General features: G+C 47.7%; 1 pseudogene; it reads left to right on the top strand.

Moving 5' to 3' along the window:
* Nucleotides 1–13,587: 13,587 nt before the first annotated feature.
* LOC139228443 (U2 spliceosomal RNA) lies at nt 13,588–13,788 on the top strand (annotated as a pseudogene).
* Nucleotides 13,789–16,662: the final 2,874 nt, after the last annotated feature.

Below are 16,662 nucleotides of genomic sequence, written 5' to 3'. Positions count from 1 at the left end.
TGTGCCTGCATGTGTGGTGTGCGTGTATGCTGTGTGTATATCTGTACATGTGGTACACCTGTGTGTGTGTATCTGTATGTCTGATACACCTGTGTGTGTGTCTCTGTGCACCTCTGTGTGCACGCGTGCGTAAGTATGTGTGTGTAGATGTGGTGTATGTGCCTGTGTGCAAGTGTCTGTGTGATCTGGATCTTCAGCCCATTTTCCTGACTTGCGCACTGCAGGAAATTAGCCACTACCCAGGACAATCCATCCAATTGATCCAGAAATATCTCTGTGATTCACACACAATGAACTACTTTGAGGAGCAATGATTGCTGTTATTGAGGTAAACATGGCCAGCATTCTGTGCTTGCCAACATCCCCGTAACAACAAAGTGATGGATATCCCGCTCATCCACTGATAGTCATGTTGGGTGAGGGAGAAATGTTGGGCAGGACACCGAGAAAACTCCACCACTCGACTTCAATTAGCGCCGTGGGATCTTATTCAGTGATGGGACCTCAGACAATGCACCATTTCCCAGGGTTGCACTGGAGTGCCAGACTGGGAAAAGAAAAAGAAAAAACAATAATATAATCAATCGAAAGGAAAGAATTTAATTTAATGAAAATTCTCCTTAATGCTTTGATTTTGGAGGAGGCCTTTATAAGTTTTTAAAATTCATTCTTGGATGTGGGCATCGCTGGCAAGGCTGGCATTTATTGCCCATCCCTAATTGCCCCCTTGAGAAGGCGGTGGTGAGCCGCCTTCTTGAACCGCTGCAGTCCGTGTGGTGAAGGTGCTCCCACAGTGCTGTTAGGGAGGGAGTTCCAGGATTGTGACCCAGCGACGATGAAGGAACGGCCAATATATTTCCAAGTCAGGATGGTGTGTGACTTGGAGGGGAACGTGGAGGTGATGGTGTTCCCATGCGCCTGCTGCCCTTGTCCTTCTAGGTGGTAGAGGTCGTGGGTTTGGGAGGTGCTGCCGAAGAAGCCTTGGCGAGTTGCTGCAGTGCATCTTGTAGATGGTACACACTGCAGCCACGGTGCGCCGGTGGTGGAGGGAGTGAGTGTTGAAGGTGGTGGATGGGGAGCCAATCAAACGGGCTGCTTTGTCCTGGATGGTGTCAAGCTCCGAGTGTTGTTGGAGCTGCACTCATCCAGGCAAGTGGAAAGTATTCTAGCACGCAGTGCCGAGCTTCCAATAAAAGAGTTTCCAAACCAGTCGATTGTTTGAGTGAAATGGAGGCAATAGTGAAATAAAGAAAGAAAGATATATTTTCACAGCGCCTTATTACAGCCCACAAGCATTTCAAAGAGTGAATTACATTGAAGTTATGTAGATAAACAATTAATTGAGAATTTTAAGAAACATTTTCAGTCATTAACAGGCAACAGCAACATTTAGAAGATTGATTTTACAACAACCAGAGCTTAGTGTTATATAAGAACATAAGAAATAGGAGTAGGAGTCGGCCATTTGGCCCCTCGAGTCTGCTCCGCCATTCAATAAGATCATGGCTGATCTGATCATGGACTCAGCTCCACTTCCCTGCCCGCTCCCCATAACCCTTGACACCCTTATCGCTCAAAAATCTGTCTACCTCCAACTTAAATATATTCAATGACCCAGCCTCCACAGCTCCCTGGGACAGAGAATTCCACAGATTCACGATTCTCTGAGAGAAGAAATTCCTCCTCATTTCCGTCTAAGGCGACCCCTTACTCTGAAACTATGCCCCCTAGTTCTAGATTCCCCTATGAGTGGAAACATCCTCTGTGCATCTACCTTGTCGCGCCCCCTTGGTATCTGATACATTTCTCTGCTACTCTGATCTTTTGCGTGTATGGGACTGGGAGTGAAAGGGTTAAAGAACCCTGAAGGATAATTGAAGCGTTTTTGGAGCCCATATCGCCGTGCAGTACTGGGGACGTGCTGGAGATGGCAACAGCAGCACACAGTGAAGAGGGACCCAAACCTTGCAGCCAATCTAATTGGGGCTGAAGATGCTCAGATAATCAAAGGGCAATCAGGAAAGTGGCAGTCTCTGATTTTCCTTTCATGTACTTGCCAAGGTCAGAGCAGCGCCAATGAGGTTTTATGAGAAAATCAATGAGGCAGATTGCAAATCCAATGAAATGCAGAGAGATGTGCATTTTATAGAGACACACAGACTTTCTCGCCCACTGTCCCTGTTCCTTCTCCCAACCTGCAGTCGTGCCTGGAAGGCTTTACTGAATTCATTATTTTATAATAAATGTTGCACTTTAATCTTCAGAGATACAAAGGTGAGAAGAATACCTGAAATTCCGATAGAGGTCTTCCCGTGGGCAAACTAAAAAAGGTAAAAAAACTGCACACTTATCTGTTGCTGCTGTGCCCGCTGAAATTTCCGAGCCTGAGGCCTTCACTCCTACGCATCGCAGCATGTGCACGTCAGGACGTGCGCAGGGCTGGAGCTGTAGCCACATGGCTCTGGGCAGCCAATCAAGGTACAGTATGTTCTCATTCATAATAATGGGAGCTCCGTAAGTTGGAGTTCCCATTATTATGATTGAGAAAACCCCAAACACACAAAAAATCAATAAAAAATAGAAAAGTACATGACATATTTAAGAATCATTTAAATTAAAATTCTTACAAAAAATAATATTTTCCTGACTTTTTTTAAAGATGCCTTAAAATAAACTTACCATAGTGGGGAGGGTTTTAACAATAAAGTATGTTTTCATATGTGTTTATTTAATTTAATTTTAATTTTTTAATGTATTTTTAAACACTTGCGTCTGTACCAGTAGGCTCTACGCCTGCTTTTTCAGGCGCAAGATTTTAAAGGACGTTTGCAGGGCAAGATATTCGTAAATATCGGAAGTCTTGCCCTGCAAATGTTTTCGCTCCCAATGTGCGTGAGATCTGTCAAGCCAGAAACTTGACCGATTGGAAAAGCCGGTCTGAAACCCGGCTTTTCCAATGCCTTCCCGGGTCTGTAGGAACTCCATACGGACCCGGGACATCGGAATTTCAGGGCCATTGAAGGGGAGTAAAAACAGAGAATGCTGGAAACACTCAGCGGGTCAGGCAGCATCTGTGGAGAGAGAGACAGAGTTAATGTTTCAGGTCGATGACCCTTCGTCAGAACTGTTCAGCTTCTAGCATCCGTAGCATTTTGCTTTTATATTAAAGGGGAAGTTTACATTAAATAGGAATTCACACCATAATTCTGAATGGTGTCAGCCGTGGCTCAGTGGGCAGCACCCTCGCCTCTGAGTCAGAAGGTTGTGGGTTCAAGCCCCACTCCAGAGACTTCAGCACAAAAATCTAGGCTGACACTCCCAGTGCAATGCCGAGGGAGCGCTGCACTGTCGGAGGTGTGCCGTCTTTCGGATGAGGCGTTAAACCAAGGCCCCGTCTGCCCCCTTGGGTGGATGTAAAAGATCCCATGGCACTATTTCGAAGAAGAGCAGGGGAATTATCCCCGGTGTCTAGGGCCAATATTTATCCCTCAATCACAGATGATCTGGTCATTATCATATTGCTGTTTGTGGGAGCTTGCTTTGCGCAAGTTGGCTGCCGCGTTTCCCACATTACAACAGTGACTACACTCCAAAAGTACTTCATTGGCTGTAAAGTGCTTTGGGACGTCCGGTAGTCGTGAAAGACACTATGTAAATGCAAGTCTTTCTTTCTCTTTTTCTCTCCTTATCTCTCTCTGTCTCTCTTTCTTTCTCTCTCTCTTTCTCTCTCTCTCTCTTTCTCTCTCTTTCTCTCTTTCTCTCTTTCTTTCTCTCTTTCTCTCTGGAGGAACATGATGGTGATTGAGTCATGGCTTGTTACTGTGTTTAGTGATTTAGAATGGCTTGTTACTGGGCTACGGACATTGCTCGGGGGAGGGAAGACACAATACAATTGTTTTTTTGGCATAGTCGTGTTCCCCTTTGTACCTGTAAAACCCCAGACCCCGCAATGGATCTTGATGTCCTCCCCGCCCCCCGACCTATTTCACCTCTAATTATGGTCCGGCTCACCCATTCAGAGGTCAGAGGTGCGGCGGGTTGTGGTTTGCACGCTAACTCTGGGTCGGGATGCTGGTCAAACTGCCCGCCGAGAACGGTGGCCTCTCCACTCGACGTTTGAGAAAGAGCTCCATTGTCAGTGGATGTTTCCCCTCGTGGGGGAATCTAGAACTCGGGGGCATAGTTTCAGAAGATCATCGCTGATCCGATCATGGACTCAACTCCACTTCCCTGCCCGCTCCCCATAACCCTTTATTCCCTTATTGCTCAAAAATCTGTCTATCTCCGCCTTAAATATATTCAATGACCCAGCCTCCACAGCTCTCTGGGGAAGAGAATTCCACAGATTTACAACCCTCTGAGGGAAGAAATTTCTTATCATCTCAGTTTTAAATGTGCGGCCCCTTATTCTAAGACTATGTCCCCTAGTTTTAGTTTTCCCTATGAGTGGAAATATCCTCTCTGCATCCATTTTATCGAGCCCCCTCATTATTTTATGTTTCAATAAGATCACCTCTCATTCTTCTGAACGCCAATGAGTATAGGCCCAACCTATCTTCATACGTCATGTGTTGGTTCAGTGTATGAGGTTGCAGCCCCTCTTCCAATAGTTGAAGGAGCTGCTCCTCAAATTCTGATTGCACTTCAGTCCCACGCTCCTGTTCTTTGGGCACCCATTGCGGAGGGGAGCGGGCAGGCCGGAAGGCCTCCACATAGGACTGCTCCAGGGCCTGGCCAAGGGGGCCATCACCCGGTCCAGGCAGCAGGCAGTCGACTGCCTGCCTCTCTTCCGCGGTTACGTTCGAGCCAGGGTGTCCCTGGAGATGGAGCATGCGGTGTCCACTGTGACGCTTGCGGCCTTCCGCGAGAGCTGGGCGCCGGAGGGACTGGAGTGATTCATCACCCCCGGCAACCAAATTTTAATTTGACCATTGTTCAAAAAGTTTAATTATGAGTTTGTCGGTTCTAGTGCCCGTTTAATAAGGGGGCACTTGTATTAACATTACTTTAAAATAGTTGTAGAGCTGTTGAATTGTGAGTGGCTTAGGCAGTCACGTGATGTTCACAAGACTCAATAAAACCCCAGCCAGTTGGGTTCGGGGGATCCACGATGAGGCAGGTGGTTGTGAGCCTGGTGGATGAATTGTGTAGTGTGATTGTTAAACCTTTTGCTAATAAACCAACTAGTTCTTTATAGGAATGTGTTATGAATTCTTAAACAAAGAACCCATGAAGCAAATACATTACAGAGGGGAACGTGGAGGTGGTGGTGTTCCCATGCGCCTGCTGCCCTTGTCCTTCTAAGTGGAAGAGGTCGCGGGTTTGAGAGCATATATGAGCATAAAGTAAGTTAAAAAATCGAGAACTTGCCATCTGGGTTCAGTTTCTGACTTCTCCCTGTGGATCGTCCGCGGCGAGGAATAGTCGAATTCTGTCAGCGACGGCCATCTGCTTTCAATTTTTTGAAAGGTTGGAAAATCGCAAAACTTTATTACATGTGATTCCTTTTCCCCCTGGTTGGGTGTGTTGATAAATATTGTTCCTTCTATTGGACACGTGCACTGTGGGTGGTCTCCCTCCATTCACAGTTCGCTTGTAGACTTGTACGACTGGATTGTCAGCTTAGATCAACTAATGGACGGCAAGGGAACTGGACTTCATTATTTGGATTGCAGAAGAGAAAAAGAGATGGAACTTGTTGTAAATTTGCACGTGCGATAGATATCAGACTTAAAGCGAGGTCTCTGCTCACCACCTTCATGGTTAAGGCTAGAATCTTTGTGCCTTGTCTTTCAACAACATTAACTTGCATTTATATAGCACCTTTAACATAGTAAAGACGTCCCAACATGCCTCACAGGAGTGACTATTAAATCATATTTGACACCGAGCCACATAAGGAGATATTAGGGCAGGTTGGTCAAAGAGGTAGGTTATTAGAGGTGTCATGAAGGAGGAAAGAGGGGTAGAGAGGCGGAGAGGTTTAGGGAGGGAGTTCCAGAGCTTGGGGCCCAGGCAGCTGAAGGCACGGCCGCCGATGGTGGAGCGATGGAAATGGGGGATGGGCGACAGACCAGAATGGTCGGAGCGCAGAGATCTCGGAGAGTTGTAGAGCTGGTGGAAGTTACAGAGATAGGGAGGGGCGAGGGCCATGGAGGATGAGAATTTTAAAATGAAGGTGTTGCTGGACCGGGAGCGAGCACAGGGGTGACGGGTGAATGGGACTTCTCCGAATGTTCCTCGATTCCCTGTGGAAAGGCTGCACAAATTCTGCCCATCAATACACCGCAACAGAGACTCAGATCCAGTCCTTCGACCATGGCGACTTGGTTGATCTGCTCTGGGGTTGAGGTGAGAAGTGCTACAATTGGCTTTAGTGCTCCTGGGCTGGGGAAGGGGGAAATCAACCAGGGTTCCCACCTTCAGAAGTGTACATGTGTGGATGTTGGGCGGGGGGGGGGGGGGGTGGGATCAGGCTGTGTTACCTCCTGCAGTTGAATAGTCAGCCATCATTGCACACAAATAACAAATGTTCGGATGGGTTACTAGAGGGAGCGACCATTGTCCATGAAATGGTAGGACAGCCAAGCCAACATACCCAGCATCGTAGCATTGACCACGCTCAATCGGCTCCGATGGACGGGCCACATCGTCCGCGTCCCCGATACGAGACTCCCAAAACAAGCGCTCTACTCGGAGCTTGGACACGGCAAGCGAGCCCCAGGTGGGCAGGGGAAACGCTTCAAGGACACCCTTAAAGCCTCCTTGAAAAAGTGCAACATCTCCACCGACACCTGGGAATCACTGGCCCAAGTTCGCTCAAAGTGGAGGAGAAGAAGTGATCCTCCACTCCGCGGGACTGCCTAAAAAGAAGAATAGCCCAGAAATCCCGAATGGCTGCTTCCCGCGGGCGATCGGGTAAAAAAGAAACTTTAAAAAGATGCGCACTTACCTGTTCCTGCTGCGTCCACGGGAGTTCCCGGTCCTGAGGCCTCCACTGACCGCGGGTCGCAGCGCGTGTACATCGGGACGTGCGCAGGGCTGGAGCTGCAGTCACATGGCTCTGGGCAGCCAATCACGGTAAAGTATGTTCTCATTCATAATAATGGGAACTCCGTAAGTTGGACTTCCCATTATTATGATTGCGAAATCCTCCCAAACACACATGACACTAATAAAAAAATAGAAAAAATACACCACATATTTAACATTAATTTAAAGTTATTTAAGTATTATTAAAAAAATATATTTTTCCGATTTAAAATTTTTTTTTGTTAATTATGCTTTAAAATAAATTTAACGTAGTGGGCAGGGTTTTTAAAAATAAAATGTGTTTTTTTAATTTAATTTTTTATGTTTTAAGTGTGTTTTATAACTCTTATGCTTGTAAAAGTAGGCTACACTTTTATCAGGTGCAAGAGTTTTCAGGGCATTTGCTGGGCAAGAGATGGGTAAATCCCACAATCTTGCCCGTGCAAATGTCCTCGCGCCTGAGATGCGGAGGATCGGTCGAGCTGGAACTTGACAGATCGCAAAAGCCGGTTTTCAGCGCATGCGCATTGTGCGCTAAAAACGGGCTTTTGCGATGCCTTCCTGGGTCCACACACACTCCGCACACATGCCGTACGCACTCCGCACGCACTCAGTACGGACCCCGGGGAGGTCGGGATTTCTGCCCCCATTATCTTCACACGAGGAAGGGGGAAACTGTGGACGGAGAAACTCGATGTGTTAAATGACACATCATCGCACACGAAATTCCAAACTGATTTAAATCAAGGCCATATTGCAATCTTGAAGCAATTTAGTTTGGGATTTTGAAATACTTGCTGCTCCCAACGCACACGCTCCTTCTGCTAGTGAAATTCTCTCAACTGGGACTCTCTGCCTTGTACATGGGGGTTGAAGTAGAAGTGGAGAGTTGAGCTCGGGCTGTGGGAAGCACTACAAGAAGTCTCTGCCCCGCTCATCTCTGCCCCAGAACAATTTCTCCGAGATCGCGCTGTGCTGTCCGGTGACAATCAGCATGTCCCGAAAGCTCCAATTGTCCCCAGTACCCAGGGCCTCCTGGGGGAGGGGGGAGGGTTCCAGCTAGCCACTGAATTACCACGAACGTGTTACGCAAACAATTTGTGCACAGCAAGTCAGCACAAGCGGCAGACATGAATGGCCAATTGATCTGTTTCTGGTGGTGGTTTTAAGCGACAAATGTTGCCTAGAGCACCAGCTATATTTCTATACATGAGAGGTGCTATAGAAATCTAAGTCTTTATTTCTTTTGTATAAGGATCAGGACTAGCAATAAAATAGCTATTGCTCTATATTCACCCTTGGGAGCAGTGTAAAGTTGTGGAAGCATACGCGGGCGCTGATAACCATCTGACAGACTGCAACGTGAACGCTTCCACAGCCGTTACCAACTTTATACCAGTTGATTGGGGGGGGGGGGGGGCGGTAGGTTTGTAAGCTTGACATCATCCAGGACAAAGCAGCCTGCTTGACCAGCACCCCATCCACCACCTTCAATATTCACTCCCTCCACCACCGGCGCACCGTGGCTGCAGTGTGTACCATCTACAAGATGCACTGCAGCAACTCGCCAAGGCTTCTTCGGCATCACCTCCCAAACCCATGACCTCTACCACCTAGAAAGACAAGGACAGCAGGCACATGGGAACACCACCACCTCCACGTTCCCCTCCAAGTCACACACCATCCTGACTTGGAAATATATCGGCCGTTCCTTCATCGTCGCTGGGTCAAAATCCTGGAACTCCCTCCCTAACAGCACTGTGGGAGCCCCTTCACCACACGGACTGCAGCGGTTCAAGAAGGCGGCTCACCACCACCTTCTCAGGGGCAATTAGGGATGGGCAATAAATGCTGTCCTCACTCACAGGTGACCCACTAGAGCCCGATCCAGAATGCCAGGCTGGGGCTCCAGTCTGCACTAGCGGGATTCTCCCGAGCGGAGATTAAATCCTGCGCCTTCTGACTCGGAGGTGTGAATGTTAAGCCAAAGGAAGTAGAATAGTGAACGGTCATCATCATCGGCAGTCCCTCGAATCGAGGATGACTTGCTTCCACGTCAAGAAGTTCACAGATGTTTCAATGAAGGACCTAATATTCCAGGTCCCGAACTACATCCTGAAGGATGGAAGATGCCTGTGCGTGGATTTTATTAACGTTGCACACCAACCACCATACGGGCTTGACAGAGATAGGTCTTGGTCCAGTGGCAAGGATTAACCAGGACGACTGGAGACCAGCTCTGCTGCACGGACCTAGTGCTCACACATATCGTAGTGTGGGCTGGCCAATGCTGCCCCTGGGCCCTTGCCTCTTCTGGGCCCCGAACACACGCCCCTCCCGGGCCCCGATCACGTCCTTCTACAATCACTCGTCGCTCCTTCGCCCCGACCTCGCCGCTCCTGCTGTACCTGCCCACGCTCCAATCACCGACCTGGACCTTGATGATGTCCCTCTTCACTGCCGTTGCTCTCCTGCTCCAGCACGTGCTGCTCCCTGGAGTGGTACGCTGCCACGCTGCTCCTTCCACTCCCCGGCCTGCTCCGATGGTGCTCACAGGCCGGGGGCCGCTCTGCCTGCTGGAACGGTAAGACTGCGATGGAAACAAACGTAAAATACCGCAGATGTTGGAAATCTGAAATAAAAACAGAAAGCGCTGGAAATATTCAGCGGGTCAGGCAGCGTCTGTGGAGAGAGAAACAGAGTCTGTGACACTCCGTTAGAACTGGAAAAAATTGGAGATGTAACAGGTGTTTAAGCAAATGTTGCGGCAGGGAAAGGGGGAAGGGGAGGAAAGAACAAATGGGAAGGTCTGTGATAGGGTGGAAGGCAGGAGAGATTAGGGACAAAATGGATGATGGTGCAAAGGCAAAAGGAGATGGTAATGGGACAGGTAAAGAAACGAAAGATTGTAAGGGAGCGAGGCTTTAAGCTGGAGGCGTGCACCAATTTTCTCTATCAGGATCGGAATCCTATTTCTGATAAACTGCTACCTAATATTCTACAGCAAGAAATATGTTCAATATTCGGAAATCATTACAAAGTGTAAATGAAAATCAGTCAGACATCAGAAAGCTCATGCTCCCAGTTTAATCCATGCGACCCTCATTTGCTGAAAGCGACTCATAAAAATGTATAGCACTTGGGAGTTGGATAAGTAGGATGTTAATCTTCCGCCCTGCTGCAGTATTATGTACCTGTCACTGATAAATCTGACTCCAGAGGGCCTTTCAAACACACGGCTATACATACAGAGGATATCACATATGAGACGAGATTTATATAACAGAGCAAGCTAATATACTGACTGCATCACAGTACGATTATACTTAGACATTGGTATTCCCTTGAGTTCCGAAGGTTGGGGGGGTGGGATAATCGAGGTCTTTAAAATGATAAAGATACAGAGAAACAATTTCCTGTGGGGGCACGATCTTAAAATTCGAGCCAGGCCATTCAGGAGTGATGTCAGGAAGCAGTTTTTTCACACAAAAGGCAGTGAAAAAGGCCCCAAAAAGTTGCAGATTCTGGAGATCAATTGAAAAAGTCATGAAAGCCATATATAATTGCAGCGAGACGCCCTTACAGAAAAAAAGGAAATAGAAAAAAGACTTGCATTTATATAGCGCCTTTCACAACCACCGGACATCTCAAAGCGCTTTACAGCCAATGAGGTACTTTTGGAGTGTAGTCACTGTTGTAATGAGGGAGCAGTGTGCAGCGGCCCAGCCGGAAATCGTCGCGGTCCCGGCCTGCAAGACCATCAACAGGCCGAGGCCATTGGAGAGAGCAGCGTGCGGCGGCATGCCCCCGCAGGGAGCAGCGCGTGCTGCTGCAGGATTGGCGACGGCTGACTGCAGCGTGGGCAGGTACAGCAGGAGCGACGAGGTCGGGGCGAAGGAGCGGCGAGAGTTCGTAGAGGGATGTGATCGGGGGCCCAGGGGCAGCACGGGCCCAGCCCACACTGCGATATGTGTGTGCGCACTAGGTCCGTGCAGCAGAGCAGGTCGCCAGTCGTCCTGGTTAACCCTTGCCACTGGACCAAGACCTAGCTCTGTCGAGCCCGTGTGGTGGCTGGTGTGCAACGGCCACCGCACGTTAAAAAAATCCACGCACAGGCATCTTCCATTCTTCAACATGTAGTTCGGGATCCGGAATATTAGGTCCTTCATTGAAACACATGTGAACTCATCCCTTTTCGGCGTGGAAGCAAGTCATCCTCGTTTCGATGGACTGCCTATGATGATGATGTTGTAATAAAGGCTAACATACCATTTGTCTTGCTGTACCTGCACGTTAACTTTCTCTGATTTATGTACAAGGACCCCCAAATCACTCAGAAGCCAACATTTACTACTCTCTCACCTTGGAAAGTCTTGAACCATGCTGGGAAGGCGCACACCCATCTCCCGGAACTCCCGTGCACCTTCCCAGTCGGCGGAGGTTTTGGTGTGCTGCGGTGCTTACCAAACATTCAAACCAGAAGGTGAGGTGGGCCTCCCAATGCACCCGTGTCTACTGCGGGCGGTAGCCAAGCTGAGCCACTCGTTTCCTCCCTCCACACACCTCCATCGCAAGCCCTTGAAATCCCAGGGCAAAGGAAAATGGGCGTTCCCCACGGGCAAAGATCAGGACAATTCACCCTTTTATCTTTTACGAAACTTGGAGGTTTGGGAAGGAAGGAAGGGCTTGAGTGACATCAGGTAATAGAAAAGAAAGACTTGTATTTATATAGCGCCTTTCACAACCTCAGGATGTCCCAAAGCGCTTTGCAGCCAATGAAGTACTTTTGGAGTGTAGTCACTGTTGTAATGTGGGAAACGCAGCAGCCAATTTGTGCACAGCAAGCTCCTGCAAATTGTGCAGCACTCCCTCAGTACTGCCCCTTCGACAGTGCGGCGCTCCCTCAGTACTGCCCCTCCGACAGTGCGGCGCTCCCTCAGTACTGCCCCTCTGACAGTGTGGCGCTCCCTCAGTACTGCCCTCTGACAGTGCAGCACTCCCTCAGTACTGCCGCTCCGACAGTGCAGCGCTCCCTCAGTACTGCCCCTTCGACAGTGCGGCGCTCCCTCAGTACTGCCCCTCCGACAGTGCGGCCCTCCCTCAGTACTGCCCTCTGACAGTGCAGCACTCCCTCAGTACTGCCCTCTGACAGTGCGGCACTCCCTCAGTACTGCCCCTCCGACAGTGCGGCGCTCCCTCAGTACTGCCCCTCCGGCAGTGCGGCGCTCCCTCAGTACTGCCCTCTGACAGTGCGGCACTCCCTCAGTACTGCCCCCTGACAGTGCGGCACTCCCTCAGTACTGCCCTCCGACAGTGCGGCACTCCCTCAGTACTGCCTTCTGACAGTGCGGCACTCCCTCAGTACTGCCCTCTGACAGTGCGGCACTCCCTCAGTACTGCATTAGATTGTGTGCTCAATTTTCTGGACTGGGGCTTGCACTCACAACCCTGTGGCTGAGAGACGAGAGTGGTACCCACTGAGCCAAGGCTGACACCATACTGAGCCCGACTGGCACACTACCATCGTCAGTCTCCAGGAGTAATAGACATTCTGTTTATTATCACTAGCTGGCGATAACATTTCTTGGTGTTTGTTTCTTGTCAGCTGTAGTCTGAGGTGACTGTTGAAGAGCTGGCATTGGTAATCCTGGCTACACCATTCAGTACCGCTGTTTAAATTGCATATCAAAACAAATGTGATTGTAATGAAGAAAACCACAGTCTTCGCTTTCCTTCAACCAGCTGCTGTGCAGATGTTCATAATCTGCCGATAATCAGAGAGTGCGTTCCAAAGACTGAAGAAAAAACAATCGCATTAAATCCATAAAGCACACAGAAATGATTTGAGCAGTGTTTGTAATTTAATTGCAGATGGTAGCAGATTTTGAAGTGATCCTTGATGTATGACTGGAGGCAAAGATCTCGCACCCACATGTTAGCACTTAGATGAATCTAATATAGCCTCCTTTATACCACAGTTTAACATGTGCTTTTCTTCAGTAAATGGCTTCCTATGGCAATTTGACGTAAGGGAAATGTGATTTGGAACTTAAAGGTTTGTATTGACTAGCTTTTCAAGCTTGAGTGTATCAAATCGATTATAATGAAGTCTAGACAATAGTTATCAGACTGACGCTTTGATTTAGAAAGCTTTGCTTTATCTAAAGGACCTGATACAGTATGGTTCAAATTTAGCTGGAAATCAGTAGGCCTCCCTGCTCTCTGTGGAGCCTGAAGGGTGTGAGAGAGGCTAATAGAGGAGCAATTCTTTTCGAGAAGTCCTGGATCACAGTCCCCCTGCCCCCCTCCGCTATGGCTCAATTACATTGGCTGTACAGTACAGAACCAGGCCATTTGGCCCAACTGGTCCGTGCCGGAGTTTATGCTCCACATTGTATTTTATACTCTCGAGAAAACTCTTAGTTTAACTTAACTCTATTTATTTGGGAGATCTCAGTCAGCTGTGTGGAGCTTAAGATGGTGTTCCTTCACAGACCCCTTCTCTCAATACAGCTCCCTATACCTCCTAGCTAGAGGGCACCAAACAGTATATCAATCGCTTCTCGGCCTTTTGGCTAAGATCATGCGTACCTGACCTGACAGGGGAGTAACCATGACCAGAAAGTGGTTTTCCCTGGATCAGGAAGGTGGTTCTCCTATGCTTTTTGGAAATAGGAGGTGGGTGGGGGGCTTGACCCGTCCACCTCCATGGCACGAACCTGGTATTGCAGTACTTCCAGGAACGGTGCAGCTTTGGCTCTAGGCCTTTTGGCTAAGAGCATTGGCGCAGAGTGATCCTTGATGTGCACAAGGTGACCTTTGGCGTTTATGATCTGACAAGTTGATCTGACAAAGAATTGGAAAGATTGGCAACGAATAAAACATTTTTTTTATACCTCCTAGCTGGAGGGCACTATAAATGATCTCATTACACCTTTCCTTTCATAAGAAACAACAATGAATTAAAGTTAGCTTCAATATAAAGGGATAGTTAACTTCTTATGAATACATGTATTAAACAACTATAAGTTTAACAAACAACAACAAAACCCTTGTCTTATTAATTCTTTATCCAGTGTCCAGTGTCCATGATTTCCTATTTCTGTTCATAGTGCTCCAGGTATGTTGGTGTTGTGCAGATTCTGTTGCTTCGCCTCAGACGGGTTGTTTCAGTGGTGTTCTGTGCACCGATCGCTTTAGTCCCTTTATCAGTGCTCTCAGGGGAAATATCAGGCAACATATTCCTGTTTTTACATGTTGTCATTGAAGTGCTATTTCACACGTTAGTTGTCTGTGTTGTCAGCGGATCGTGTGTGTGTCACTGAGATCTCTGGCGTTTCGATGAATGTCTCAACGCTCTTTCTCAGATGTTTCCTATTTCTGCGATACTCACGGCCATCTTCTGTAATGACCTGATATGACCAAATGCCGACTTGTTTCTGAACCTGAGCCTTTTGCCGCTCTTTGCTTTCTCGCATTTGTTTGAGTCTCACTGTTTCTCCTTCCTGCAGTGTAGGAAGTGCTGTAGCATCTCTGTTGTAGTAGTGTGCTTGTTTGGCATGGTTCCTTTCTTTGTTGACGATGACGTTGTGTATGATTCTTGGTTTGAGTCGTTCATTTGCGATTGGGATGTTTGTCCTTTTGCGGCGATGGAGTAAGCGTTGAGCTAGCGAACTATCAAGTCCTTCAGTTGGTGTGTTTGGCCAGGTGAGAAGGTTCATGTAGAAGTCTTTCTTTGTCCTCTCGATTAACCGCTTTGCGAGCTTAACCGCGTTCTCAACCTTTCCGTTGCTTTGTGGATATTCTGATGAGCTTGTTGCGTGATCGAATCCATATTCTGTGGCAAAGTTTGTGAACTGTTATGAGTTGAAGTGAGGCCCATTGTCAGATTGAACCTTGTCTGGAATGCTGTGGTTAGATAAATTTTTCTTGAGGTGTTTGATGATGACAGTGGCATCTTTCTTTCCATGCAGATTGTCTATCTCGAAATATTCCGAGTAGTGTCCACTGTGCATAAGTAGTCTTTGCCATCGAGTGTGAATATGTCACAATCAATCTTTTCCCATGTTCTCTGAGGGAGGTCGTGACTTATCAATGGCTCTTTTGGTTGATAGGTGTTACATGTTTCACAGTTTGAAACATAGTCTTTTATGTCACTGTTCAGTCCTGGGCAGTATACGGGTTCTCTGGCACATCGAAGAGAGCTCTCGATGCCAGTGTGAGCAGCATGAAGCCACTAACGAATGTCGGATCTCAGGGATTTTGGGATGACACAGCGATAGCCTTTGAAGACTATGCCAACTTGTGTTGTGCATTTGTCACAAACTTTGAAGTATGCCTGCGTTCCAGGCGGGCATTCGTGTGTGGTTTCTGGCCATCCCGTGGTCACGATAGCTCGCTACAGTTTAGGACTTTGAGCTTGTCACATACATGTACACAGTTCAAATACCCAGAGGACTAGAACAATAATAGTAAAATATCGTGGCCATGTAATTGTAGAAATACTTTTTCAATCAAGGCTCTGCAATAACTTATGCCACTTTAAATTTATTTTACTAATGCCTCTCTAGATTATTTTACAAGCTTATGACTATTTATTGCCCTTCACGGATCCATGCGCGATGTGTAGGAAGCATGCTCTGCACTGCACTGCTTAACGGCAATTTCCATCGGCTCGAAAAAGTCTTACAGTTCCAATATTTCGGTCGTAGATGTGTTCGACGAAAGATGGGAAGTCTCCGCTTCTGACACCATGTATTTTATAGTCTCTTGAACACTCTTAGTTCAACTTAACTCTATTTATTTGGGAGATCTCAGACAGCCATGTGGAGCTTAAGATGGCGTTCCTTCACAGACCCTCTCTCTCAATACAGCTCCTATACCTCCTAGCTAGAGGGCACTATACATTATCTCGTTACACACATAAGCCTCCTCCCGCCCCTATCAACATATTCTTCTATTCCTTTCTCCCTCATATGCTTGTCCAGCCTCCCCTTAAATGCATCGTTACTATTCGCTTCAACCCCTCCCAGTGGCAGCGAGTTCCACATTCTCACCACTCTCTGGGTAAAGAAGTTTCTTCTGAATTCCCTATTGGATCTCTTGGTGGCCATCTTATATTGATGGCCTCTAGTTATGCTCTTCCCCACAAGTGGAAACATGCTCTCTGTATCCACTCTAGCATTTATATCGCGTCTATAATATATCAAAAGATCCTATGGTGCTTCTCAGGAGCATTATCAAACAAAATTTGACACCAAGCTACTGATAATAGGACAGGTGACTAAAAGTTTGGTCAAAGAGATAGGTTTTAAGGAGTGACTTAAAGGAGGAGAGAGAGACGTAGAGAGGTGGAGAGGTTTAGGGGAGGAATTCCAGAGTTTTGAGCCCAGGCAGCTGAAGGCACGGCCACCAATAGTGGAGCGATGAAAATCAGGGATGCACAAGAGCTCAAAATTGGAGGAGCGTAGAGATCATGGAGCATTGTGGGGCTGGAGGAGATTACAGAGATAGGGAGGGGTGAGGGCCATGGAGGGATTTGAAAACAAGGATGAGAATTTTAAAATCGAGGCGTTGCCGGACCAGGAGCCAATGTAGGTCAACGAGCATAGGGGTGATGGGTGAGCGGGA

This window comes from Pristiophorus japonicus, chromosome 17 (genome assembly GCF_044704955.1).
Source record: "Pristiophorus japonicus isolate sPriJap1 chromosome 17, sPriJap1.hap1, whole genome shotgun sequence".
NCBI classification, from domain to species: domain Eukaryota; kingdom Metazoa; phylum Chordata; class Chondrichthyes; family Pristiophoridae; genus Pristiophorus; species Pristiophorus japonicus.
This window is presented reverse-complemented; position numbering and strand designations above follow the sequence as displayed.